This window comes from Strix aluco, chromosome 2 (assembly GCF_031877795.1).
Source record: "Strix aluco isolate bStrAlu1 chromosome 2, bStrAlu1.hap1, whole genome shotgun sequence".
NCBI lineage: Eukaryota > Metazoa > Chordata > Aves > Strigiformes > Strigidae > Strix > Strix aluco.
In genome coordinates this window covers 2,743,396-2,769,089 of record NC_133932.1, presented here as the reverse complement: position 1 = coordinate 2,769,089, position 25,694 = coordinate 2,743,396, and the positions used below count along the sequence as shown (strand labels likewise).

Here is a 25,694-nt window from a genome sequence, read left to right as displayed (position 1 = left end):
GTTGATTCACTTAAGTAATACATATAAACACTTGAGAATATTGTAAGTATTAAAATATTGCAACAAACATTTAAAGCAATACTTATTCCTATATTCTTGGTGGTTTTTTTAGAAATTCCAGTGCACTTTACAAGTTTCCAAATGATAATATATTTTTTAAAGAACTTTAGAGTGTTTTACAAAGTATCGTTGTCCCCATTTGATAGACAGGGAAACTGAAACATGCAACTGTTAAGTAACTTTCTCAAGGTTGTAGGATAATTCACTGCTAAACTAGGGATAGAGTATTTCTTGGCATTGAGTGTTTCATGCACTGTTCCACCGCTTCTCTGTGTTAAAGAATGCTACAGTACTTTTATGATACAGTTTAAAGAAGAAACCCAACTAGTGGTATCATGTTTACAAGTCTCTTGAAAAAGCACTTCTTTAGCTGAACATCTTCATTTGCCATCGTGACCTTTTATAAAAACCAAGTTTTTATATGCACACACACCACGCAATAGAGAGGAAGAATGAATACCATCTTTGACTTGCCTGGGATTGCAGTCAAAAACAGAGGGCAGAATCTGGGTAAGAAATACTGAGTTGAAATTCTTATAAATGTACTTCAACCCTCCAAATACTGTTTCCTGTATATTGGACCAGAACAGAAGGTTAGTAGGAGATGGATGTCCCTAGTTATAAATAATTGTGACAACAACTAGCAGTACAGTGCACTTGAAAGAACAGTTAAGTCTTGCTGCAAAATGCATCCTAACTACAAAAATGACAGCCTGCATGGTGCTGTGGATGGAGGGCAGCTTGTAGTGCTATTCAGAATAATAATATTTGCTTATATCTGCTTAGAATATCCCAGAGTTTTGTGACTATCTCCTAGAAAGTAATCTGATGCTTCTTATTCTGGTATTATTTAGGAGTGCAAGAAGACATATACAGTTTGTGAAAATCTGAAGTCAGGTTATAGCACTTCTGGGGCAGGATGTTTACTTGATATTCTTTTAAAATTACAATAGCTTTTACCTTACAGTGGATTGTGGATGGTACACTTTGTGGTCTGGCTGGCACCAGTGAAGACTATGGTTAATCCAGTTTCTTATTTTACAGAAGCCACTGCAGAAAAGGATATTCTTCTTTCAGACTCCTCTGAGCTTTGCTGAGGTGCACATCCTTGATATAGTTTGAAGGAAAATTTCCATTTATGGAGAGGGTAGATTTACCCTAAGATTATTGCCAAAATAGTGAGCCCTGGCCTGTTCTACAATATTTAAGATCCTTACTTAAAGACAGTCTTTGAATCACTGTGGTCATTAAACTCCATCGCACACTGTGTACTTTCTGTTCTTGGACAACCTAAGAAATGTCTTTGCCTGCCACTTAGTCACTGGCAGCTGTGGAGACAAATCTGAGCTTCATTTACCTTAGAGTTCTTCCTAAATGTTCCCACCATTCTCATGCCAATGTGCTTTAAGGGAGACATTCTCCAGTGAACGGAAAGACACAGTCTTTCCTACTAATGGAGACTGTATTATTCTGATGACGAGTAGCATTATGTGTATACATTGCTAGGGCTACTTGTCACCTTTGGTCCTCGTAGCTGAATAGTTGTACATGTTGAGCAATGGAATGAACAGGCAGTGTCTTTTGAGATTTTAATTCTCTTTTAGAAGGGATAAGTAAGTTTCTGTTGTCACCATCTCCTTACCAGAGGGTCATGTTTATTTGCCGAGTAATCGGCTGCGTTGGATATTGTCAGTATGATTCCTGTACTGTGTTGTCAGTGGGTGCTTCATACTTCCACATCTGTAGAACTGGAGGTGCATTAATTAAGGGGAATCAAAAGCTTGTCTGTATCTGTCAGCTGCAGATGCTGTATGATCTCAGGCACAGAGCGGGAAGGATGTACCCTGCACTTAAAATAGAGAAACATGAAGTAACTTGTGTTACTGTCTCAAGATCTTGGAACCAATCACATGAATAAAGCTGAAGTGGTATCCAGTAAAACGGCTTCTTGGAGCTTCATCACTGTGTATGCTTCCTGAAGTCTATGCAGAAGCTTTACTGCTGTTGACATTTTTTGCTGAAAGAATTGGTCTATCAACTCAAGAAGAAAGTAGCTTAAAAAAAGCTGAGAAATGAGCCAGTGTTGAACAATTCTATATAGCCTTTATTTAGGCAATTTATTTAGCCTTATATAGAATTTATAGCCTTTTACTTTCCAGCCTCTTGCCTTTACTAGAATTGTCCATTGTTTATCTGATGGACAGTAAACTTAAGTCCCAGTTCATGAACTAGTCTTCTACTGGAGCACGTCATACTCTTACTCTTGAGGCACAGCTCTGACATTAGCTAAACCAAAACTCGACCATGTTGGCCTTTTTCTGCTGGGGGATTTTTAGCAGTGAAGAGAGATTATTTGGGTTATTTAATGGCCTTTCCACTACAGCCCCACCAACATAAAGGACACGGTAATTCTTCTTCTTTGGAGAGTCTCTGATGGTTTGGGATGCTTCACCCTTCACTACTAGGAGATTCTGGGCCAAAAGATCTAATGGATAACAACGTAAGGTAAGACAGCACATGAAAGCTTGTTAGACAGAGCCAACATTTCTGCCTTGTAGTTGTACAGGTGTGATTGGACCACCAACTGACAAAAGCATTATAATGACTAACTCCGATTCAGGTTTAGATGAGAACATCAAACCACTTAATGCTGGATAAGACCTCTAGAGTTCACAATATTCAACTAGCGCCTAACCCATTGCAATAGTATCCACAATAATTACATGCTACCACCAGCTATCTCGAGGATCAGTTTAGGAAGAGAGCAGTTGCTTTGCCCAGGGAAATTTAGATTAGATGCAAAATTGGATTTTTCATAAGGCCTTGTTTTTACCTAGCTACGAATGTTTCCTTAGCACAAGTGAAAACTTTACACATTTTAGCTCAAACTGTACTCTACTAAGCCTCCCACATTTATACCCATCTTCTTGGCAGTCATCCCAAAATATGTTTGGGTTGAGGCATTACACATTACATTTGGTGAAGCTTTAGCATTCCCTGTTGCTCACATCAATCCTTATTTCTGTTTGCTCTTGTAATTTACAGTTAATGAAAATTCTAAGTTTACCTTTGTTTTTGTTGGCGTCTGTACAAGAGAACCCTTTAGCCTTTTCAGCCTCCTATCCAAATGGAAAGCTGAATCCAAAAGGGAAGGTAAAACCTATCTGAGCAGTTTCATTTTAGACAGAAGCCCTTAGCGTGCATGTCAGCATTGTAACGTTTCTGAACGAACAGCAAAAGAGCCTTGCTCAAGGCTTGACCTGTGCCTGCTCTTGTAAGTAGGCTTGTAAGTAGCAGGTAGACACCAGACTAGTAGTTGATCCTAACGTCAGAGTGCCAGATCTTAATGGGCATCTGGTTAGTGGCCTCAACCAGTTCCTGCTCCCTTCCAATTCAGGCAAGATTCTGCCTGAAATTAACAGGAATTTGCCTGACTACCAACGTGGGAACGTGGCTAATAAGCTCATACTGATGACCTTAGCACAGCGTAGGCAGTATTGACAAAACAAACCATTCTGGAGTTATTGCAGTCTTCTCTAACGAGCCTGTTAAGAATTGCCTCACAGATTTTCAGTTCAGGAAATACCTTTTCTGTCTACCTATGGTACCACCTATGCACTGAGCTTGTACATACAAGATTAGAATGTTGAGCAATGGGCTGTAAACAGGTGGTACATACATAATTTCTATACATACACAGAATTAGATAATTGATTTATATTATGCCCGAAGATACACTTATTTGACAGATCGTTTTGAGCGTTAAAAATTCCTACACAGCTATCGAATTATTTTAAAAGTAAGCTTCAAAATGCACCCGTGTCATTTATTTTTGGTGCTCATTACGTGTTCTGAATCATTGCGTGTTCTGAAACATTACCTCTTACATTAACAAAATATTTTGCAGGTGAGAAATACTGACAAATTTAGAAAAATGTGTAACACAGAGTTATAATAGAGTTGCGTATTTCTGAAAAAGCAGGTCTTCACAAGGCAAGCCCAACCAAGCCTTTCTGCATCTCCTTATAGTGCTACGTACAAGCCGTTTTTCTCATGTCATAAAAGTGTTGCTTTATCAGTAGGGACTCTGATAGTATTTTTAAAAGTTCATTTGCTGCTTTCTGGTTCTACTTGCATTGCCATTGCAGTGGCTGTGCAGTCTGATGTGCTGGAGGACAAGGCATGGGAGAAAAGCACTGTTTGCACCTGTTTAAAATCTCCAGTGCTTTGTGTGGTTCCTGGGCAACAGGCAGGAATCCTGAAAAGCTAGGCTGCACTTGCTCAATTGTTGCTGGCAGCTGTGACTTTGAGAGCAGCTCGTTAGCAGGTTGCTTGTGTTATGTGACATGCACTGAGCATGGCAAACTCTGAGCTGAGCTCTCTGCCTTTGCTGCCTACAATCGAGGCTGGGTTGCCCGGGGTTGCAGACTTGGCCAAGGAAAGCATTGTAGAGACGTAAGGTGAGTTCCTCATTGGTAAAGGGGCAGGGATGTGAGGCAAGGAGATGTGAATCAGTCTTTTCTGGTTAGAAAAGGGGAACAGTAACATAGGTTCTCCGCACCAATGGGTGCTGTTTTCCTCTAGCAATTATGTTCTTTCCTCTAATATTTGCTGTGGTGCAACATACAAATGCAGGGGATAAGATGGATTTGAGTGTGAATGAGTGTGTACGTGTGCACACACACACATGCACGCAGGATGTGCATTGCAGTGTGGAAATGTAAGGTGACTTCGTGGGATAATTTTAAATTTTATTATGAGCTTGGTTTCTGGGTCTTGTTGTTTACCTTGAGCGATGAGAATCAAATCAATCTTTGCAACCTTGATCTTGGCCTATTTAGGCAGCATCCAAGCAGCAGATGCAGTCACACTGCAAGTCTGACTGGCAAATTCAGACCATTTCACCTTCATATCTGCTCAGTTTGTGCCTCTTGGCTCAGATTAAGCATCTCTTTGCTCTTGCAAAAGGGAGTTAGTATCCTATAAATCTATTTAAAACAAACTGCAAAGCTACAGCATTGTTACGATGTGTTGAAATCTTCATCATGAGACAGAAACAGATCTGCCATTGTCTTCAGATCTGTTTACACTCTATGCTGGTTTAGCCCAGGAGGAGTGATCTATGGACCAGTTTCTTCCTTATATTTCTGCCGGAGATCTCTTTTTCTGCAGCTCCAGAAAATCTTTAGACATACAGTGCAAATATTGACAGTAGAAGTCATTAACCCAAGATTAAGAAAAAGCAGAAGGAAATCTGCCTACTAAGCAAATTAGATACACTCATGAAAGAAGAGTCCATCAAGGGCTGTTTAACACAAAGATATGAATATAACGACCTGTGCAGAAAATCCCTAGCCATTGGTTTGCCAGCAACTGGAAAGATTTAATGGAGGGCAACAAGACTCTTCATTTGCCCTGCCCACAAATTCAGTAAGTAACTGCCCCGGCTGGTGTCAGGGATATGCTGTTGAGCCTGTCTGTATGGTCTGCAATGGGATGTGATGTGGACATGGTTGATTTTCAGTTGAACCCTGCTCCAGACACATGCTCCAGTGCTTATCAATTGTTCTTGACTTCTTTAGGTGAATGATAGAAAGCACTAGTAGTCGGGGACTGAGGGAAATGTGATAAAATTAATAGAAACCAGAGTATAACGTAATCATGTATATTCAGCATGAGTCCCTTGATTTATTTTGTGGTCTAGACCAGAGCTTTTTGTTTCCTCATCTAGAAAAATGGGGATAATTGGTGTTTTTATCTCATATTTCTATATAAAAGCAGTACATTGCAAACTTTCTTTTCATGGTCGTCCTGCGTTTATCTGTTGTCACTTCCATTTCTGTCTTAAACTTAGGTTATACTCTGTCTCACCACGGAGGGCCTGCTGAATTCATCATCTGACATTAGTTTGGCTATCAAATAATAGAAAGGAATAAACTGAGATATGCATGTACGTATGTCTGTGTGCTCTTTTGCAGTCTTTTGTCATGCAGGCTGGAAACTGGACCACAAAACTTGCAAGCTAACATCACTTTAGTCAGGACTCTCAGTTTTTATTTGAGAACGATATATATATAGGGTATTATTCTTTAGGAAAGTACGTGTGATCCTTTTGGTTGGCCTTGATCAGCGCTGTTCTTGATACCATCTCCTCACTGCAGTGACAGAATTGCAGGTTTCCTCCTCCTCTGCAGGTACAGGGAACGCAGAAATTTGGCAAATTCCTCTTAATCCTGCTCCACTGTGGCTAAAATTCACAAAAATGAGATCTGTAGGACTTACTCTGTTAATTTAAAACATGTTGTTAGATGGTAATAACAACTGTGCTGCACAGCACACAAGCCACAGGCTGGATGTTTACAAAACGCATGATAATAGGTGTTGCATTTTCTTACGTACTGACTCATTTTATGTAGACTGTATAGCACCAAAAACACCCACTCACAAATAAAATGCAATAGAAAATTGGCATTCAGATGTTAAGGGTATGACTTAAACTCTCTCAACCAAGGACAATAAAATTGAGAGACTCATTCTGTTTATAAATCACACTGTTGTCTTAGGTATTCCAGCTCCTGTAGTGGAAAGGACAGACCCCGCTAAGAGGATTATGAGTTGCTACATGTAGGTACAGCAGAATGAATACAGTAGCATCAAATTTTAGTGGAGATACGTCTCTCTTTAATTTCTAACTTGGGAGCACCATGGTTTAATTCATTCTGAAAATTCCTCTCACCTTTTTAACATCCTCAGGTGCTGACAATCTGCAAAATAAACCGTCCCTTATCTCAGAATGACGTGCTTGCTTTGTTACTATAGAGTACATCTGCATTCATGTGCCATGCCAGATCTTTCACCGTTTCCCCGTGAATAGAACTGTAGAAGAAAGATGTGCTTCTGCAGGAGCCTTGTTATGCAAGAACAGCATGGGTTATTCAGAAATATCAGCCAGTCTCCTTTCCCATTGGCTCCCTGGTCAGAATTCAGGGCTACCACATACACCTTGAACAAGTTAGTGTGACAATAGGCAACTCTGAAGTGGCTGCATTATCACCTGAAGAACCTGAAGAGTTTTAGTGACTTTAACTTGGGTCACATCTGTCTCTAGGGATGTGGTGAGCATGGGCAGAGCCTGTCCTTTCACCCTGGAGTCTCCTGTCTTGTCTTTTTTTTTTGTTTGTTTTTTTGGCCTTGTTTTCCATACTGCAGCTTCCACATGTCTAGACACTTCAGAGACTAGTGTTCCTTCTACTCCATAGTTCCACCATTGCAGCAGGTAGTCAGTGACACCTGTTGTCATATTTGTGGTCCTTAAGACTACTCAGAACCTAGTAGAAGTCCACCTTAGCCCTTGGATACATCGTTTACCTTTTGGAACGGTCTGTTAGAATACATGTGAAATGGAGGAAGACGAAAAGCAGAGAGGCCAAAGAAAGAGGTGTGTAAAATTATTTAATCAAGCTACATTGATAGGTGATATAAAACTAAAAAATCAAGTAGAAGCTGCACTTTCCTGCTGAACTGCACAATCTTCCCTCCCTGGCTTCCCAAGTAGCCGCCCTGTTTCACCGTTGAACTTCCTTGTCAGCGTTCCAGAGCATGTGCAGCACTAGGTAGCATTATTACTGCACTCTTCATTGTGTCTAAGTTATAGGTTGTCTATTCTGCCTAGTCAGTGGTGGGTCCTGTCTTCGAATAGTCCATCAAACGTACCTAACTGCACTAACAGTGCTTTAAAAGAGAGCATAGTCCAAAGACACATCTGGGCACTGAAATTTCTCTTCTGTTAGAAGGCTGATATGATGATAATGTCTGGGCTAAATTGACTACCATTTGCTGTGTTATTGTTCTCCTGCACATTTTTGTTCTGTTACAGATCTGCACAGAAACTTCATAGTGAAAAGTTCTGCTAAGAAACCAGACCCTTAGAAAACAGATTTGCATGGGGTAATTTTCTTCTTCAGTGATTGGAAATTACCTTGCCCAGTCTGCTTGTGGCTTCAGCTTGCTTTTTTTAATCCAAATTCTTTTTGGTGTCAGCTCAACTAAATTGACAATTATCCCAGAGACGGTGAGGCTAATTGTCCTAATTAATACAAGTGGGCCCAGGTGGGGACAGTTAGAGCTTGAGACCAGTCAGGTGGTATGGGCAAAAAGTCCTCCGATGTTTGAGAACTAATACCATAGTGATGGTACCTGAGATTGCAATGCTCTTGTGGTAAGTGCTATTTCTTTGGTTTCTGCTTGGATTATTGTGTAATGTATGTTTGATGTATGGATTTTCATGTATTAGAGGTGCTGTGTGAGGGAGGGGAGTTACATTAAAGAAAAAGCTTCTTTTTGAAGAAAAAGCATTGTCTGGTTACTCCAGCCTTGTAGTTTCTGTTGATGGTGAAATAGTCAAGAGCGTGTTTCAGTGTCAGAACGTACGGGATTCACCTTGCAGCTGGAGATGTATGGATTAGCCACCAAGTGAAGAAGTATTTACAAGGGAAAGTGCAGGATTGTGTCATGTTTCTGCTATGCTGTAGCTCTAAAATGAAAGCTATGATAATACTAACAAGGTGCATGAGGGGAAATCTTTTTTAACAGGATTTTTTCATGGAAATGGTTAAAGCAAACTTGGAAATCTTTGAAGGTGTAGTTTTTGTGTAGGGACTGGCAGAATGTTACGTTCTTCGAAAAAAGCATCTATCACTTCATCACTATTTACTCTGCTCCTTGATCATCCTTCTCCATTTTTGAGCTACCTTTATGTCGGTAGCTGTCACTGAAGACTTCCACTTGCTCCCTTGCATCTGACAAAGATTTTTAAACAGGGCAGATTCTGGTTGTTGACTTTGAGAGTAGATTTTAGCCCAATTTACATAGATAAGATTTGGCGTGCTATCCTATCCCAAGTGTCTGTTCAGTGAAAAACATGCCATTCTCTGTGCCTCCTATCATTTTGTTTGCCAGCAACCTGGCAAGCAAAACTCTTTTCAAGTCCTGACCTGGCTGATGGCTATTTGATGGCATAGAAAAAGAGGAAATAAATATCAGTTACAGTAGTCCAAAAAACATTAATTGGGTAAGGATTTAGACAAACATGCTGCAGTTCACTATCACCTTCACCATCCCATTGAACTGTACATCTAACCACCACACCTTTTCTATACCTGTGGGGTTAAGGCTGCAGTCTTCATCTTTGTCTGTAGGGAAAAGGACTTTCCCAAGCCTGGCAATAACGCTGTTAAAACATAGGGGAATAGGTCAGCCAGTGCCTTCTAGGGTCCTGTAGCCACAGGACAATCTATCTTTCTCTTCCTAGCAATCTGGTTGCAGTATTGTTGTGTGTAACCCATGCTGATGCTAAAAGCAGTATGAATTGTATACATCTTGCACATCAGTTTCACGGTCTTAAAAAGTGAAGAGTGTTTTTTTTTTTTTTTTCTTTTTACCCTTCCTTTGAAGTTTTAAAGCAGAACTTGCTGGTGACCCACTTTTGCTAACAGTTCTCTTAACTAACCCCTGTACTCGCTTATACTTTTTTTTTTTTTTCTCTTCCACCCACTGTCTGTCTAGCCTGGTTTAAAATTTTTATATATGTACTTTTAAAAAATTGATTAGTTGGAGAGCTGCCCGTTCTTCTGCGCTGTATAATAAGGATTTAAAAACTGCACACTGAATTCTGTATAGTGTAATTAAAACTGACCCAGATTTGGACCTGAGAACACCAGGACTTAGCCAAACTTGCCATGAGCTGAGTTCTGATGGCAGATGGGAGCTAATGAGGACACACTACACTCCAGAATTTCCCAGCTGCTTGGCCCCTTTTTGTACAAACAAGGTTTGGAGTGAAGTCCCAATCCCAAGAGCATGTTCAAGCAAATGTACTGCACCCAGTGTTTTGGGAAACAAGGCAGTGCCGTCAGGCTGCTTCAGGAGATTTTTGAGGTGTTATTTCCAAAGGGCATTTACTGTGTATCCTGGTGTCATGCATATGCTGTCTTCTGGCTTCCATCTTATCCTATGCTGAGTGTGATCACATGCTTCAGACCCTGTCTGAATATCTTCCCCCAGTTTCAGTTGGGGGACTCCCACCTTTATTTAACGGAGTGTTGAAATCCCAAAGTACTGGGTCTCCCTTCGACCTGTGGTTCCCTTCAGTGGATTCAGTGTCCTGGGACTATTCAGGCAGATGTAATTGAATCAGTTTGAAGCAGCTGTAGCTGGCATGTGGTCTCTCAGATTGCTAGCACCTGCTTGGTTGGGTTTTTTTTGTGTTTGTAACTCACTAGAGTGAAAATAGTGCCAAAACCAGCATTGGTCTTGGAGCTGATAAAGCACTCCAGATCCTCTATCCCTTTCCCCTCCCAGCCTAGCCACCTCATTACTAGTGCCTGCAATAATGTTGTTGGTAGTGAGCAGAAACAGGTTTATGCTTCTCCTCCAACTGCCTCCCTCCCCTTGAAGCCGGTGCGCTGCCAATACTGACTCTCTTCTTCATAAGCAGTAAGACTTAATCGTGCTCAGGTGTGCAGAGCGTCTGTGCTCTCCTTGGAAAATTGGGCAGCCCATGGTTTGTTGTATCTGATGCATGCACCAAATTTATCTACTGCTCTAACAGTCTAACTACTGGCACAGCAAAGTTACTGTTCATGTCTAACAAATGACCAAGAAGCCCTGGGATGTTCTGTTCTGTACTTCAGCTCCCTTCCTCTGTGTAGCGTACATAGATTTTGGTTACTCTGTTCCTACCTCAGTCTAAGTTTTTAATAGGGTAAGATTTCAGAAGGGACTGTGAGTCACTTGGTTGCCTCCCTGTATCATGTGATTTATTGTAATCAAAGTTCAAATTAAACGCAGTGGTGCACTTGGCCAAATACAGTAACAACACACAGTGGTGTGGTTTTCAATGTGATATTACAAGATGGCATATTGAAACATTAAGTTTTTTAATATATCCCTCAACTGACTTCCCCTTACTTTGTGCATAAAGTTTATGTGCCTCCCCTTTTTGTCCCTCCCTGCCCCAGAGACAAAGGCTCTATCTGGATTCCTGATTCCAGCCGTTTCCATCTTCAGTGTTTGCCCCACAACTCACTTCTTTCTCTTTTCTTTTGCTACTTTAGTTTCTGTTTCACAGGCCACAGTTTTCAACTTTGTCTTGAAAGATGCTGCCCCACTGTGGGATCCTGATATTGAGAAGAGTGTATTTCCCGACACAAAAGTAATTATGATCTCTTTTTTTTTTTTTTTTTCTTTGGCTTTAAATACTTGGGTAGGCTTCTGTATTGCAGAAATTCCTGTATTAGCCTATTCCAGTGCCTCTTTTTATTTTTATTTCTGCTTCCCCTCATTTGTTGCGTGTTACCACATCTTCCTAGGGCTGAGAGGTCCTTGTCCTCAGCTGCTGTACAGGGACTTTCTTGCCTCCTGCAAAATCTTTAAAAGCTGCTGTTGTAGGCAATTAAAAGTCAGTTCCACAAATTGTTCCAGGTGATTCTGAAGCTGTTTCTTTCTCTTCTTTTAACCTATATCTCTTATTTATATTGCATATAAAAAGATTATGTGATTTGCCTGTAGATATTTGCGATGTAGGCAAAGTCTTTCCTCCCATGGAATATTCCGTTGCTTCTCCAGCCAAAGTGCCAGTCTGCAGCGCTGCATTTTTGTTGAGCTCAGGCATTTGAAGGCTGTTGTTGAACACAACTTCTCTAGGGTCCAAAATACCACTTTCGATTCAGTGGAAGTGAAATGCCAGTTGAAACGGTTAGAATGAATTGTTTGTGCTTTTTCAAGGAGTGCAGCACAGAGGAGATGCTTCCCCTTATTTATATGTTTTTACAGTACAGAAGACTACTGTTTTTACCTTTAAGTTGTGTTAAGTGTGCTTAGATACAAGTAATACAAAGTAGTTTATTAGGGTGTCAGAGAAAGTGATGCAGCTCAACGTTTTTATAGTTGTCTAATGGAAATACAAAGGAAAAAAAAATGGAATTCCAATCAAGACAATTGTTTTTGCTAATCCAGTAAGGTGATGTCACCACTTGATTTTTCTCTTTTTCTCTTGTCCTGTTGTGATTTGTAGTGTTTTGTTTGTTTGTGGGCTTGTTTTGCTTGCTTTCCACCCGTGCTCCTGCTTTCCTGCTCCTTTCTGGTTAGTCTCTCAAAACGTCTACCAATAAAAACATTAATTTGTAATGATAGCATTTGCAGCTCTTTGTAGTCTGGAAGTGCTGCAGCTACAGATATTGTCTACTGAATAAAATGTCAGCCACCAATTCTAAGAGGGGAAGGGGAAGTTCCTAAGGCTTAAATGAAGGACTGGCTAAGGACGGCAGCTCTCAATTTTTAGGGATATTGGTCTAAAGCATTTTCACTATAAGCAGCAACACTTGTGAATTAAATAATGGAGAATAAATATGAAATATTTATCTTTTTCAGATGTTTTGGGTACCTAGTATTCTTGTTGAGATCAGTAGGAATATGAAAGGGAAACTGTTCTTGAGACCACGGTGAATATAGCAGCCATGGATATCTAAATAAAGAGCAATAGCAAATCAGAAAGTGTTGTTTGTATGCAAAAACACTTGTTATTGGTGGTGGATGGGAACAAGCAAAGAGTAAGTATGCAAGTGTCTATCTTAGGATTTCTTGGTGCCATTTGTAGCCAGCCAGAACAAGAAAGCATCTGCCACTCTTATGGTTGTCTTGAAAATAAATATAGTTTTAGGTCAGCAGCAACTGCTAGCTGACATCTTTTATTCCTAGAATGCTTTTTTTCTTGTACTGAAGTTTACTTTAGAAATGTAGGCGCTAAATAATTGTGAATTCTGCACTAAGTACAGGAGGTAGTAGAAAAGCAACAGGATTTATGTTCTTAAGAAGTCTATGTGGCATAAGTGAAGAGAAAAATATATAGATGTTCTTTTCAGTCTGCTAACATCCTGACTATATGAGTTGTGAATTAAGTAGTGTTTATAGTGCTGAACCATCCTTTTTATACATTTAATTTTAAGGTATCAGTTTAGAGACTCTGTACATCTTTTACTTGGATACAGTTAACTGATCAATTTTATGTGAAGTACGCTAGCTTTTTGTGCACATGGGGTAGAGCACTTCCCAAACTAAGATATATTAGTGACTAGCAGAGGAGGGTGACAGAAAGGACAACAAAGGAAGTTAATAAATTGATAATGAAGTGGGATTATAGAGGATTGAGCATGGATATTAGAACTATTTCAGACATACTTTTTAATCACTACCACTCTGCTCTGATTCTGTCTAGTGGCACCACCCTGAAATGTATTGTTGGGTGTTTGGAAAAAGACCACTTGACTTGTCGCTTATTGGCAAGCATGTCTGCATCCTTGACAGAGGGCAAGAGGTTAAATGAATGACAGAGATGAAATTCTTCTGTTTGCCATGCAGTTGGTCTCTCTAGAAGAACCTTTAAATAAGTTGACAAAAATATTTGGAAAAATTGCAGTACTGTGTCTGATCTATGAACAAAGCTTTTATTTTCTGGGCTTTTTGTTCCATCACTGAATGCATAAATGTACAAAATCAAGAAATCAGTGACCAATTTATAACACTAAAGTGAATATAAAAGACACCGTGTCGTGTTTATAACTATCAAATAAAACTGTGTAAGGGATTCAAACTAATACAAAGTACAGAGAAGGAGATGCTGAGAAAAAAGCTCTCAATCTCAGAGCATTTTCAAGAAGAACTGTTCTTTCCATTATGTCAGCCAGGCAATTTCTTGAAGTGTGAGTTGTCTCGTGTGGTGCACGTAACTCCCAGCCACTTCCCGAAGCTTCAGCTTTCACTTTTCCCAAAATGCCATGCTCGACAACTGGACAGAAGGCTGTGCTGAATTAAATTTTATTGTTCTGGTGTTCTCCATCCATTTGCAATGCACATAATCAGGAATTCAGCCATGTCCCAAGAAACCTGTTTAACCTAATGAGAGCAAATGGCAATGGGTGTTCCTTACTCGGGACAGCAGTGCCAATGTTTCTGCTTAATTGGGACATATTTGGCCGGTTCCAGTGCTTCAAGTGGTTTTTAAACAGGTGTTTAATGGGTGTGGAATTCTGAACTCTGCCCTTTTGATACAGAAGTTGCCAAATAAAGATTAACAGAAATAAAAAGATCTAATGCAGAACAAATAATTTTTGTCTTTGTATATTTATTCAGCATAATTTTTACTTTAACTTTTAAGTCACGGGCGGGTGGGGAGGTGTTTCTTCTCATAATTGAGAAAGTCCATTAAATAGAACAACAGGATGTCTAACAGGGTGTCCTAATTAAAATTACCCTGTAATTTGAACAATACATTCATTTGTATGTAGCTAAGGTTGACCCAAAACCCATCTAAATCAGGAAAAATTATTATACGCATTTTTTTTCTGCTGAAAATGAAGCACCATTCTGCCAACAAACAGCATGATTCTGTTGTTATACAGTATTCTAGAGTAAGGTTTTTCTCTTCAGTATTAGAAAAAGTAATGTTTTGAGAAAATTTAAAACAGATTTCTCTCCTACCTCCACCCTTTGATAGTATTCATTCATGGTTGAGTTTCTGTGGTATTCTGAAAGCAGAGACAATTTTGTTCTGTGCATGCTGTAAGCCCATCAGAAGCCTTTGGTCGTGGCTGGTGTACTGGTGAACTAATAAGCAACTGAGATAGCAGCTGCTTAGCAGGACAGATTGGCTCGGGCTTGACTTTGCTATCTGTGACTACACAGTTTCCGACTGGCTTGGAGTGCAAACCGGGTAATTTTGTTATCTTGGGGCGTGTGGGACCGCATATGTAATCTAGGCTGTATACACAACTGGGTAGATTTTACTTTTGTGTGTAAAAATGACCTACTCGTGCTCTAGCCGTCATGGTTTAAAATGCTGCTGCGGCAAATTGTGTTTAATATAATTTATCAAATCAAAGTGAATGTTTGAAAGAATTTACTAGTTCAGAAATATTGTTTGTATTTAAAAGGGAATTCTCAGCATCTTTAACTTGACAGAACTGCACAAGCTGCAACTTGTAGATGTTGCTTCCCAGACACAAGGTGGTGGAATTGTTTTTTTTTCTGCCCACTTTCTGGGCAGGTTGAGAGGGGAGAGAGTTTTCAGAAGCACTCAAAACTGGCCTGAATGTGCTGCTGGTGGATTCAACTTGAGTTACTTCACCATGATTTGAGTGGAAGGAGAATCACACCCTTGTTCGTTTGGATAATCTCACCCATAATGTCTAATACAAAATGTAATGACACAGCTATGTACAAAAAGTGGAACTTCATAAATGCCAAAATTTAATTAGGTGCAAGAGAAGCTACTTTCCACTGGATTCTGCTTACACCAACTTTAACATTTTTTGTATCTCAGCTTCAATGGAGTATATAACAACAAAAGAAAAGAAAAGTCTGATGAAAGATTTGCTTAACCTACTTTTAGCTCCAAGAAGAACTGTTAAAGAGAAGATAAATTTGAGGCTGGTGTTGTGGTAGTACACTTTTAAACCAATCAAGAGCATTTGAATAGAAAGTATTCAAATATTGGCATTATTTAAAATTCTTAGATTCTCATCATCATTTTAAAGACCATCAAAACTGATGTAGGCACCAGTGGTAACCAAGAGAGAATAAAATTAATTTGATCAAACAATTGTGATGACAAGACAATAATACTGTCATAATTAGATATTAATAACGGGTATTTGCTAGAGTATTTTATATGCACATATATATGTATGTTAGTGTCTAAGTACCTATGTATGAGTGTTTTCCAATGGATGGTTATTCTATAGAGAAAAATGTTCAGTGTCACCACAGCAAGGATATATGCACAAGTGGGTTATACTGATAACGGCTATGTCTTCACAGAATCATCTCGGTTGGAAAAGACCTTGAAGATCATCTAGTCCAGCCGTTAACCTAGCACTGACAGATCCCAACTACACCATGTCCCTAAGTGCTATGTCAACCCGCCTCTTGAACCCCTCCAGGGATGGGGACTCCACCACCTCCCTGGGCAGCCCATTCCAACGCCTGACTACCCGTTCTGTAAAGAAATACTTCCTAATATCTAGTCTAAACCTTCCCTGGTGCAGCTTGAGGCCATTGCATTTTGTTCTGTTGCTTATTACTTGGTTCAAGAGACTCATCCCCCCTCTCTGCACCCTCCTTTCAGGGAGTTGTAGAGGGCCATGAGGTCTCCCCTCAGCCTCCTCTTCTCCACACTAAACCCCCCCAGTTCCCTCAGCCGCTCCCCATCAGACCTGTGCTCCAGACCCTGCACCAGCTCCGTTGCCCTTCTCTGGACACGCTCGAGTCATTCAATGGCCTTTTTGGAGTGAGGGGCCCTAAACTGAACCCAGTCATCGAGGGGCGGCCTCACCAGTGACAAGTACAGGGGCAAGGTCACTTCCCTGTTAAGTTCCCTCTTAAAGGCAGTTGAAGGAAAATGGGAGTTTCCTGTTGGGGAAACCAGCCAAGCCTATTGTATAGGGGTCACATAACTTGAACATATAGAGGTTTGTGTATAGGTTTGTGAACATGTATAGATCTGTGCAGCTGCCCATGGTTGATAGAATAACTGTAGATATCTTTAGACTGTGTAGAAGACTGGAATGAAAACAAGTAGTTGTGTGGATGCCATTGCTTCAGAATCACGTATGCTGGTGTGTAATGCTACATATGAAAGCATTATTTCATTATTGTTGAAGTCTGATCTGGTATTCTGCCCTTGAGGCCTGGTTGTAACTTGGGTATAAAAATTCTGACTGCAGTGCTGAAAAGTCAGGTATTGGTTGTTGAGCTGATGAAAATGGACGTAGGTCTCCACACTGATTATTTTAATTCTCCCCATTATTGTAATTTCCAAAGATGATGAATCTAACTGGCTAGCAAAGCTGTTCCTTAGTGACTCCTTCTCCTGAAGAAATTGTAGATAATGGTGTTGGGTGGTTCTTTACTGCCAGAAGATCTCTCTTGTAGGGTTTTAAATGTTCCAATTTTTGTTACTCCTAGAGCAGGCAAGCTGAAGGAAGAGATTTGGACTGCAGTGCCCTCTGTGATCAGCTGAAATCCAGATAAACATCCCACAGCCTCCTGCACCGTTTGGGCAGAGTGACTTTAGAAGTGCCGATGGTGAAGAAAGCTTAGTTTCTAGTCAGGATGGAATTGATGTGTGTGCTCCAGGAAGGTAGCAGAAGAGATGCTTAGTACTGTGATGGTAGAGATGTAAAAGAAAGTTCCTGCTTTTTATTTCCAGATGTATTTTCTGAAGCCCTTGAAAGATTTTTCAGGAGCTTCTGGATGTCCTGGTAACAGTGGTTCTTAATCATGTGCTTTATCGTTTGCCCTTGGCAAGAAAGCTCAATTCTTTCTTTTTGAATGTAGGACCTTGCCTTATGGCCTCAGGGAAGCATTACTGTAATGCACGTCACTTGAGGCTAATTCAACCTGCCACTTGGAAATTGCCCCTGGTGCAGATTGTAGCAGTGCACCATTATCTCAAGCAGTTTTTCATCAGAAGCAGACTGCATCTGTTCTGTATGATCTGCATAGCCCGCCAGTTTATTTTAGGTTAGCATGTGAGGTGGGGGCTTTTTTACCTATAAAGCCATGATTGCTTTGGCTTCCAGCTATGTGATAAGAGCCCTTCTTCCGTGTCATACCAAAGCAGCCCGTGACATCTCAAGATGTAGGTCCACAACAGCTTAAACTGATTGATGTTAATGCCACTCTGTTGCTGTTCCTCCACTTGTGCAGTTCTGCTGCCTCCTTAGCTCCAACCCCCAAGTTTCATGCCTGGATGCTGAGCTGCAACTGGGGTTGATGTGACTGAAAATACATAGAAAAGAAATTTTTTATTCAGCTGAAAGCTCCCTTTATCCAGTCCTGGCACAAGGATGGGCTTGGGGACATATGGCAAGGACAGAAAAGAGGTGAGGGAAGGGTGGGATTGTGGCAGCTCCAGTTAAAGTCAGCTTACATTATAGTGCAGCCACACTCTTAAGGTTCTAGGAATAACAACCCAGTTATCTTTCAGCAAGATATAGCTGTGAGCATAGGATATGATAGTTAAAGGCTTTGGAATTTACTTTCTCTCCAATGTTTTCTAAAACCTGCGTTTTGGTACACATCAGAAACTCTGAAGATCATTCACCTCAACCTTTCCATCCTTGAAAAGGGAGAATGATATGAAGGCTTGATTAACTTCTTTTATGAGATGTGTTCGCTATATGTCGTTAGAAGCAGACCAGATGGGGGGGGAAAAAAAAAAAAAGAGGAAACATTTTTGTAAGCAGTAGGGAATTTTCCCCTTTGAAGAAGAGCTAAAACTTCATTAACATTTCAGCCAGCTTTAAAATTTGTGTCTGAAAATAATCTATAATGTATTTTGAGCGCTAGTGAGGCACGTCAGGGCAGTACTAGCACAAGTTTCTTCTATGTACAGTTTGTGGTGTGGATCCTGTATCTTCAGTCACAGTGTTGCTGTGCCACACGCATGTGCTGGTGTGAGGATGCCCATCAAAGTAACATTTGGCCTTCTGCTGATCATAAAAAGCCAGTCTACCACATACCGTGTGGCTGGCTGGGGCAAACTGAGCAGAGTAGATGACTGCTGGATCCTAAATACTACACCTGCTTTGTATGCAAGCTAACTTGGCCTAACGCTTTTTACCATGAGTAGTCCCATTCCATTAGGTTGCAGTAGGTCTGCTTACACTAGAAGAGGTTTTTCACTTGTTATGTTTCTGTAGGACAGGCCCTTACAACACGCCGCCAGTCATTGGATCTTCTTTCCCCTGTCCCTGTGCCACTGAATGCTCATATTTTACGTTTTCTGCCCTACTGAGCACAAGTCACTGAGTATGATGCTGGGAAGGGGAGAGTTCAGAAGTGAAGCTAGCAGCTCTTCTATGCAGGCAGTAACAAATGGCAGACCATTCTGTTTCACTGGGTTTTGCACGTTTGAGGGGACGCGAGGATGTGCAGCGTGAAATCATGCTTTTTTTTGCTGCAAGATTTTTATGTCAAGTCCACACGGATTACGTTTGTAGCTGCCCTCTGCAATTGGTACTCCTACAGCAAAGCCGTTGGAGAAAAACCCTTTGCTGATGTGTTGTGCTTTGGGTAGGGCCTGTATTGAAGTTCCTGCCAATCCTTCCAAAGGTTTTTGCTTCATGTGAGATCTTAAAGATCCTTTTCTCCTCTTCTTTTAGGGAACTGGAGGGCTTGACACATCCTTTACATCCTGCATTTACTCTGACCACAGTCCTTCCCTGTTCTCACAAGCGGAGCTCAGCCCTGCTTACCTTCCTGTTGATTCCCAGTCAGCTACATGGTAAGTTTTCATTATCTCTAGACTTGTTGCCACAAGGTAAAATTCTGGCAGACTCTCTAAAATCCATTAGCACTGGGCATTGAGGGCAGAGTACTTCATGCCCATCAAAGATCGTTCAGTCGTATTCCAGGCTGACTGCAAGGAAAGGAAGATAGTGTTGAATTAGCATTGGAGCTGAACTTCAGCATAGATTGTTATAGGAATAAAATATGAAGTAAAATATGTGACAGAATTAAATCCATCAGTTCTAATAAAGGAAACAGAAGAAAGCAAAGAAATATTGGACCCTTAAATCCCATTAACCAGGCCAGAGAGAGAATGTGTTAAAAGGGAGCTGCACTGTATCTTTTTTCATTGTTTGATGAAATAATCTTTTTCACCCTTTAAGTGGTGTGTTTAAAAATCCTGGTATTTCTGAAACAAAGAGAATACACAGCCACCGAGCTAGCTCGTTTTTATACCTTCCTTTTCTGAGTATTGTCCTTCAGTACAATACAGAGCCATTTCTTTGTTCTCACAAGCTAGCAGTTAAATTGTATGTAAATGTATGCAAATTAGATGCTGTCTAATAAAGAGAGTCATTAGATGGAAGAAATATTTAGTTTAGGGGGAAAAAAAAAGAAAGAAAAGAAAGCAGGTGTATTTTGCAATAGAAAAATGTAAGATTGCAAAAGCCCCTCAAACTTTGGGTGAGGGCTTTTTATAAAGCCATTTAAATATTTTCTAAAAAAACTTGCCCTACTCTTGGTCCTTTTTTCTGCACATTTTTTATGTATATGTATGTACACTTCTGTGATCTTTTCTTAAAACTCACACTGTGCTATATATACATACTTGAACAGACATGTAAATATTGTATTCTTAAGTATTTGATTTTCTTAAGTCATGTAGCTATGAATTTACACACACGTACCTTGTATTAGGGTGTTTTTTGCTTATTGAGTATATACAGGTGGAATCCATGTGGTAAATTTTATTTTCATGGATTGATTTATTCATCATACGCTCTGACTGGATAACCTTCTTCTCACTGAATCGTGTTCCTCCATTTTATCAACCCCCTCCTCAACAATTTTAAAGCTTTTTTTTAATTTTCATTTTATTTATTCACGAAATCTATGCCAGATACATTTCCATTTTTTCACTTGCATTTTCTACCAAGTAATCCCTTTTGAGGTATAGACGTGATTTAAGCCTGAAGCAGCAGTGACCTTTCTAAACACGATGAAGTCACAGCTTTACTGTCAGGTGTCAGAGCGCCGAGATGCTAGGAATGTGAAGCTTTGTGTCGTCCAAAGCTGGAGATTCCACACCTGTGGATGGAACACTCAGCATCCATCTAGTCTCTGAAAGATTTAAAATTGATGAACCCTGTGTTCTTGCCACTTCTAAGGAGATAAATTTTAAGACTTTAATCTCTCTACTTTAGAATCTGTAGTCCCGTTCTTTCAGCTCTTCTGTTTGGGTGGATTAGTATCCATGGATGACATGGCTCAATTAATTTGAAGTCGTCGTATTTTGTTTCTGACGGTCAGTTGTCGTGGTTCAGGCAGGTGAGCCGATAGCTGTATGTCAACTGGCATATTTTTTCCGTTGCAGTTTTGCAAGTCTGGAAGTCTAAAGACATATATGTATATGCGTATAAAATATATGTATATAAAAATAATATTGTTTAAATATTTACATATAAAGCCAAGGGATTGGCTTCCTTCCCAGAATTACTGGAACTACCTTCCCCAGGAACATTTGGACTTGAAAAATCTCTACAGCAACACTTTTCTTTTGAAACTAAACAACTTGTGAAATGAGTGACTAGCTCTGCACCCTTTGCTGTTCAAATGGGTTCTTTAGCCTGGGGTGATGGAGAGGCCTCTGTGCATGGGTAATGCATTTCCAGTTAATTATGATAAGATTCTCTTTTATTGCTCTTTCCCCCCACAGTTTCTCATTGGCTTATTTTAAGAGAGAGCATTTATGAGGGAAACTCTAGCACAGTAGGACTATTTTTGTCACTGTTCTAGGACAGGTCCATGCAGTGTGATGCATCTGGGCCACGTGCAGTCCAGAGGTGGCAGCTGTTACCTGGGCAGCTGCAGAACAGACAGACCCATCACACGGAACGAACTGGCTCCCTGGTTGCCCAGCATCCCAGCCATACTGGCTGAGCAGTCAGCAGAGAAGCCATAAGGTGCGTCTGCTACCCAGTGGGAAATGTAGGCAGGGTCATTGTAAGGAGATGGTAGAGGGTTGGCAGTGAATATTTTGGGGGCTCTTGAAGGTATAATAGAAGATGTAAGGTGAAGATTGCTCTGTGGGGAATGCAAGGAAAATCTGAGGTGTGATATAAGGATGCTAGAGAAAGATGAGGTAGATAAAGTGAGGAGAAACACAGGGTATAGCGGTGACTAGGAGGGATGAGGCCACATTAGTAAACAGAAAATGTTAGTGGTTACCTGCTCACTTGGGGCACTGCTCTCCTAGGCTGTCTGGCATTGAATGTCCAGGAGAACTGAGCCACTAGGGATGCAGACATTTAACATCATTGTTTTCACATAGTTTGCAATCTAGCTAGGTGTAGCTACCCAGGTTCTTCAGATTTTTGGGAGGTGGTTGCTAAACCTGAAACCCTAATTGGGAGATTTATACTGGAGATGGGATAGGCTAGCAGTCAAAGAAAGTACCTTCTGTCTCTCACATTCTTGAACACGATGCAAAGCATACACAGAGTCAAGAATGATGCTCAAATGGGGGAAGAGTGATGCAGACTTAGAGGCAGGAGTCTGATTGATTCCATATTCCTCTCCAGACTTCGTGTGGTCTGGAGTAATCGTCCAGGGAAGGAGAGAATTGAGTGCCTACATACTTTTAAGGGTATGAGTCTTAGACCTTGCCCATTTTGTCAATAATGATAATACAGCTTTCCTACTCTTGAAGTACATTGTGAGGATATATGCATTAAAAGATGTGAGGCTTCTGTATCCTGTGGTAAAGAATCCAAAAGCAGTACTGTAGACAGGTAGGAGAATCAAACCAGTGGTCCATGTGGTCAAGCATCATCCTGTTAAATGTCTTCAGCTGCAGTAGAGGGAGGCACAAGAAATCCGAAATTATAATAGTGGAACAACCAATATTTTCAGTAGTGATCTTGAAAGTAAGTAAGAATTTTTTAACTTGTATTTCGTAGGAGCTTGTGCATCTTTAAAAAAATAGTTTTAAGAAATAAAATATGCCGCACTAAACTAATCCTAGAGCTAACGAACAGGCGTTGGGACTAGCAGCTTTTGCTATTACCTACTGCTTATTATTGTTATTATTATTATTTCTTTTTAATTATGCAAAGTGCTAATCAGTTTGATTATGCACAGTGCTAATCAGGTTAATTATGCAAAGTGCTAATCAGTTATTCTCCAAGCACACGAGGAGAGCAGAGGTGCTGGCAGTGAATGGTGGTTCTAGATGGGGGTAGTCACGGCAGTCATTCCTTATTAAAAGAGGAGTAGGTGAGATGACAGGGGTTTCTGCTTCCATTAAAAAGTAAATAAAAAAAAAAAAGCAAGCCATGAGGGTGATGGTTCTGGTGGGGTAATGTCTTCTTTCACAGCAAGGCAGACTTTTTTTCCAAGCCAGCTCATGCTGTTGGCTAATTTCTGTAGGAGTTTGAGTGCACTGATTTGGGCAAATATATTGCAGAGGAGTCTTTTAATGGGTGGGGTACAAGTTGTCCCGCTTGGCAAGTCAGGATGCTTAACTAGAAAATCATAAATTAAGGGAGTTTGCTCAATCTAATGTAGAGCCACTTTTTAAGCACCGGTAAGTAGAATACTGACGATATTACATGAATGGCAGTTGATCATATGTTTTTGTGGCTGAAGGTACTGCAGGAGCATACAAAATGCATTTCTTTCAGTGTAATGCCTCTACAAGCTGTAAGAACGTAGGGTGCCTTATCAGTGGAATGTACGTTAGGCTGCGTTTCCTCTTCAGCGCTAAATTGTAAACTAGAATTTTGTGTTCCTGTGAAACAGGATCTGTTTTCAGTAAGCTGTGTTCTTCTGACAATTACTGAAGATGCAGTGTGTGCCTCTTACTACGCTCAGTGTTGAATATCTAACCAGTATTCTTTATTTGATTATGCTTCAGTGTTGGTGTGGGATACATAAGCATTACTTTTTTCAGTTAGTAATGGAGATGACATTCCCAGAGCAGAGAGCTACTTGCTCGTAAAAGTCTTGGGCAAAGGATCTTAAGAGATTTTTGAAGTCATTAAAACAAAAGACCGCTCCTGTATAAGGCCATCAGTACTAAAAGGTTACTGCACCAAAAATGCAAGAGAAATTTTCCTTGAAAAAGTAATCATTGAAGGTGCTTACTTATAGGGAGTCATGACAAATTTTCAATTATATTTAAGGTAGGAAGGAAAGCAATTTTCCTTCCGTAATTTATGGCTTAAATCAGAGCCTGAACAGTAAGAGTATTATTGCCTTCTTGGCTTTGTGACTTCTCCACAAGACACTGACCCTCAAACCAAGTTTGCCAGCAGATGTGCAGTCACAAATGCTCATCTATTCTTATAAATTCATTCTGGTGTTAGAAACCTAGATATACCAGTGGTCCACCATCAAGTCTGGTGCCTTAGATCTGGAGGAGGGGAGTACGTGATGCAAATACTCTGAAGCGAGAGGGAGGTACACCAGACACCAGTGTCCTGAGACTTTGAATGCTTCCGTGTCTGACCAGAATCCTCTGAAATGAACGCACAGCTTCCCGTAAACTGATGGTGAATCAGGTCATTGCTACCTTTAGGTGCTGCTCCAGAAGAACTCGGTTTGTTTGCATCAGACCTAAATTTGACTTTAACTAGTCCATTCCACAACCAGACTACTTCCATAGATTTACTATTTTGCTTTCATTTATTGTCAGTGGCTCTGGTGCCTGTTTGCTCTTTCAGGGCACTCTCTGATGAGACACAATAAGAGAGTGTGTATGATCTACCAAAACAGGGGGAAAACTCCAACTTCATGTGATCCCTTAGCATCACACAGCCTTGCAGGAAACAGTTGCTTGCTTAGATTGCTGTACTGACAGAAGAGTGGCAGTCACACACATTCTGGATTATTTCTCTATCTTTTGCAGGCTGGGCATGTTGTATCAGAAGGGAATTAGTTTGAAAGTTATTGTGATGCCTTAGGTATATTCTTTGCTGTCATCCACATCTTTTCAAATGGGAATTTAATCCTGTGGAAAGGAAACCCCAAAGTTTTTGTATTTCCCCTGTGTATTTAAAAGCTGTTGTAGAGTCAGAGGACCCTTGAAAGGCCAATAGCATAAACCACACACCATAGTATTGCATGTTAGAAATGTAAATCTACCTGAGGCATAATCATAACCTCTGTTAAATTTCACCATCTCAGATGGCTGGCCTTCTGATGAGTTGGTGAGCTAGAAAGTGAGAAAACTCACATTCTGCTCCCTTTTCTGCTGCTTTCTTTGTAACCCTGCTAAATGGCATTACCTTGCTCTGCTTTAGTTGTTCTTGATGGTAAAGTACAGATAATGATACGGACCTAATGCAGTGGAGGCGGTTCTAAGGCAAATGTATTGTTTGCAAAGTGCTTTGATATCTCTGGATTGAAGAGGTTATAGAAGTGCAGTGTGCTATGGGGAGTTATCTGTGTTATTAAGCATCAACAAACTTGTGATACTGTGTAAAGTAGTGCAAGGTAACACCAAAATAGTTTGTGTAGTTTCCGAAAAAGTGAAATAAGTGGATGGAGACAACTCGGTTGCCTTGACATTAGGCCAATGGGTTAGCAACAAATGAAGAAACCCCAATAAAGAAATCTGTGCTTTTAGAAGCAGGTCTCAAGTGAACAGAGAACTCATTTGCTTGTATGGCAGAAAGTCATTTCTTCAAAGCTCCTTTTGCATCTTCTTGAGGACCTGGTCTTCAGAGGTGCTGGCTAAATGCTACTCAGTTCTGTAGAAGCTGTCTGCTCATTGGCATTCACAGAACTGGGAGCTGGTGGGGAATTAATAACAAAAAGATTTTAAACGTTCAGCCTGACCTTTTAAAGTTACTGACCTGCATTCAGGTTACAAATACACAGCAATTTTCTTTTGAGCTGCAAAGACTCTAAATGTTAAATCAGTAACTCGATCAGACTAGCAGCCCTTCTCCTCTGTGTTCACTCATGCCCAGCTGCCATGACTGGAGTAAAGGAACAAGAAAACTATCTAAACACACCCATATCTTACTGTGACACAAGTACTTGGAAGAAGCCTCACTGACATA

General features: G+C 40.4%; 1 protein-coding gene across 10 annotated transcripts in view; it reads left to right on the top strand.

Annotated features, from left to right (window-relative positions):
• The window catches only part of ZBTB20 (zinc finger and BTB domain containing 20), a 492,466-nt gene that overhangs the window by 107,643 nt on the left and 359,129 nt on the right, over positions 1-25,694 (top strand). For 9 of the 10 annotated variants that reach the window (XM_074808333.1, XM_074808323.1, XM_074808340.1 and 6 more), the window contains one exon: positions 19,281-19,402. The exons of the other annotated variant lie outside the window; for it this stretch is intronic. The gene's annotated coding sequence lies outside the window, so the exon portion shown is untranslated. The remainder of the gene's footprint in view (positions 1-19,280; positions 19,403-25,694) is intronic. 10 annotated transcript variants of the gene reach the window in all.